Below are 4,248 nucleotides of genomic sequence, written 5' to 3'. Positions count from 1 at the left end.
GGCCACACTGGCTGGGCTCAGTTTAAATTTTTTACCTTTGCTTTGTTTATCTCTACTATTGGGGATGCTGCCGGGTTTCAATATCCAATATTCCACAATCGCCTCATCTTCCTGGGAAGCATCTACATAATAGCTGCTTCTAAAACTTGTACTTGTACCTGTTACCTTACCTGCTTACCCTCCGTTCCGGAGAGAGATAGAACTTCTCATTAGTGCAAGGGGCATCTAAACATTGGGAATTTAGGATAGTGCTATGAATGTGACTCTGTGATAGTCACTGCCTGCATCAGGGCTCTCCCCTGTTTAGTTTAGGCTAATGGGTAGACTTAGAATACAGCTAAGGTCATGGTCACAACCTACAGGCCAACGGTACCACAGACCACTAATCCTTCACAGGTTTGGTAGACATTGGGACCCCAATTTAAAAAAAAGGAATATTTTGAAAAGCTATGCCAGCATCAGTTACCTGGCTTGGGTAGGGAAATGTACCAGCTGGCTGTTGAGGAAATGTACCAGTTGAGGCTGGTCATACTACACAGAAAGTCTGCCACCTGAAGTATTGCTAGAGATATTGGGAAAGGTTACGTTTCCTTTCAAAGTTCCCAAGAGCAGGAGAGGAGTTTTATTTCTAATTTAACAGGATCTGTTTTCTGAAGCTCACGGCGCCTCTGCCCTAGTAGACATGACAGACCTTTCAAGCAAGGCCTGCTGTCGAGGGAAGTTACTCACCACCTCTGTGGCTCTTCCATTCTCCTGGCCACAGCCTCCACACGGGAGACGTGGAGAGACGACCGGCGGGAGTTCACAACATTCCTCAGAGGGCTGCAAGATTTAAAGTTGGAGAAGTCCTGCCCATGCTCTCCCAGAATCTTTACCCCCTAGTTTATACGAGGTTTCATGAGTTCCCTTTCTTTGTTCTTCTGAGCCACTAGGTAGTATTGTTCTATTTGACACCGTTATTAGATGTCTGTCAGTTGCCATGGCCCGTCCATGGATTAAAGATTTAAATATAAGATCTAAAATAAAATTTACATAAAGAAAACACTGATGCTATTTTTTTTTTTTAAATCCTCACCCGAGGATATTTTTCCATTGATTTTTAGAGAGGGTGGAAGAGAGGGAGCGAAGGAAGAGAGATACATCGATGTGAGACCTGTCTGGGCCTGGGCTGGGGAGGAGCCTGCAACTGAGGTATGTGCCCTTCACTAGAATCAAACCTGGGAACCTGGGACCCTTTGGTCCTCAGGCCAACACTCTACCCACTGAGCCATAGGGGGTTACTACATTTATGGACCTTAATCTCAGAGAGGATTTTGTGAAATAGACACTGAAGGAAGTAAAAGCAAAAATAAACGAATGGGACTGCATTAAACTAACATTTTCTGCACAGTGAAAGAAACGGTAACTGTGTGGAAACTTTGTTTAATATGACCTTTTCTCCGTTTTTAATATTCAGACGGGCCTCACCCAGACCCTTGACTCACCTGCCGCCTTCTCCCTTGCACAGCCACTCCATTAATCATTAATCCCCCAGGACAGCGAGGTTTTGGTCAGCATCATGTAATCTTAGGAAACAAAGCCTCCAGCTGGTTGACCCAAATATAGAGTTTCAGTCAAACTAGAGATCCCATCTGGCCTCAGGTGTGTTTGAGCTCCACGCCCAGTGAGTGGCATAACGAGATGAAGTGACACGATGGCTGACATCGGGACCAAAAGTACTGATCCACTACCCCCTACCCTGACCCTGACCACGGCCCTAACTCCTGTTACCAACGACTGATGATTTGCCCTTTGCACACAGCCCAGCGCCTGGAAGCCAGCGGGAACCGAGTCTTGAGCATTTGCTCGCCTGTCTCTGGGCATGAGCCACTTTCCAACACTAAACTCTTCTTTCTTTGCTGCAAGTCCTGTTCATGTCTTCAATGAGCATTGATGCACGCAGGCAAAAGGATCCCTTTAGTCTGGTGACAAGACCATCAATAAAACAAAAAGGCAGGAAACGGAACGTAAGGAGATATTTGCAAACAACACCTATGATAAGCGGCTAACATTCAAAATATATAAAGAACCCATACCAATCAACAACAACTACGACAATAATTCAATTAAAAAAAATGGACAGAGGGCCTGAAAAGACGCTTTTCCCAAGATGATATATAAATGGCCATACGTGAAAAGCTGCCCAACTTCACTAGCTGTGAGGGAAATACACTACTTAAGACATTTTTGAATGCTCTATTTTGGGAGCCTTTTTAAAAAAAATTTTCCCCTCAAATTAAATCTTTATTATTGAAAGTATTACATATGCCCCTCTTCCCCTCTCCCCCCATTGGCCCCTTCTAGCCTGCCCCCACCACGCACCCTATTGTCTGTGTCCATGGACTATTCATATATACATACAGGTTCTTCGATTTCTTCCCGGCCAGCCGCCCTCCCTTGCCTTCCTTCTGATATTCTGCAGTCTGTTCCATGCTTCTATGTCTCTGGATCTATTTTGTTCATCAGTTTATTTTGTTCATTAGATTCCACATATGAGTGAGATCATGTGATACTTGTCTTTCTCTGGTTGGCTTATTTCACTTAACGTAATACTCTCCAGGTCCCTCTATGCTGTCTCAAAGGGTAAGAGATCCTTCTTTTTCACTGGTGCATAGTATTCCCTGGTGTAAATGTACCTCAGCTTTTTTATACACTCAACTACTGATGGGCACTTGGGCTGTTTCCAGATCTTAGTTATTGTAAACTGTGCTGCTATGAACATAGGGGTGCATACATTCTCTCTGATTGGTGTTTCGGGTTTCTTGGGATAAATTCACTGGGTCAAATGGGAGTTCTATTTTTATTTTTTTGAGGAAACTCCATACTGTTTTTCATAATATCTGCACCAGTCTGCATTCCCTAGCAGTGTACTAGGGTTCCATTTTATTCACAACCTCATCAACATTTGTTTGTTGATGTATTGATGATACCATTTTGACAGATATGAGGTGATATCTCATGATGGTTTTAATTTGCATTTCTCTGATGATTGGTGGTGTTGAGGATCTTTTCATACGTCTAGTTGCCATCTCTCCTCTTTGGAGAAATTTTTGTTTGTTTGTTTGTTTTTTAGTTTTATTCATTTCAAACGGGCCGGATCCGGCCCAGGGGCCGTAGTTTGCCCACGGCTGCTCTAGAACATCTCATGGGCAGGAATGAGATGGGTTGGGAGGAATCTTCATCCTCCTGAGTCCTTGGACCACAATGCCTTCTAATATTATCGACCCCCACCATCATTTCTAACAAAGTTCTGTGTGTCTCTTCCTGTGGTCTGGGCGGGTTTCCACAGAATGTTTTTCATCATTTGTCAAATATTAATTGACCATAAAAGCATGCATTTATTTCTGAGCTCTTGATTCTGTTCCATTGATCTATATGTCTGTTTTTATGCCAGTGCCATGCTGTTTTGATTACTATGGCCTTGTAGTATAGTTTGATATCAGGTAGTGTGACTCCTCCAACTTTGTTCATCTTTCTTAAGACTGTTGTGGCTATTTAGTGTCTTTTGTGGCTCCATATAAATTTTTGAAATATTTGTTCTAGTTCTGTGAAACACACCATTGGTATCAAGATAGGAATTGTGTTGAATCTATAGATTGTTTTGGGTGGTATGGACATTTTAATTATGTTAATTCTTTCCATCAATGAACATGGTATATGTCTTGTTCCATATCTTAGGAAAACACTTTTAGTCTTTGCCTGTTGAGAATAATGTTGGCTGCAGTTTTGTCACATATGGCCTTTATTAAGTTGAGGTATGATCTCTCTAGACCCACTTTGCTGAGAGTTTGATCATAAATGGTTGCTGGATTTTATTGAATGTTTTGTCTGCATCTATTGATATGACCATGTGATTTTTATCTTTTATTTTGTTTATGTGGTGTATCAGGTTAATTGATTTGTGTATATTGTACCAACCTTGCATCCTAGAGATAAATTGAACTTGATCATAGTGTATGATCTTTTTAATGTATTGTTAGATGCAGTTTGCTAATAATTTTTGAGGATTTTAGCATCTATACTCATCAAGGATACTGGTCTTTAATTTTCATTCTTTGTAGTGTCTTTATTTGGTTTGAAATTAGGATAATGCTGGCCTTGTAAAATGAGCTTGAGAGATTTCCCTCCTCTTGAATATTTTTTGGGATAGTTTAAGAAAGATACAGTTAGTTTTTCTTTTAATGTTTGGTAAAAATCACCTGTCAAAAC

This window comes from Myotis davidii, unplaced genomic scaffold (assembly GCF_000327345.1).
Source record: "Myotis davidii unplaced genomic scaffold, ASM32734v1 scaffold401, whole genome shotgun sequence".
Lineage (NCBI taxonomy): Eukaryota > Metazoa > Chordata > Mammalia > Chiroptera > Vespertilionidae > Myotis > Myotis davidii.
This window is presented reverse-complemented; position numbering follows the sequence as displayed.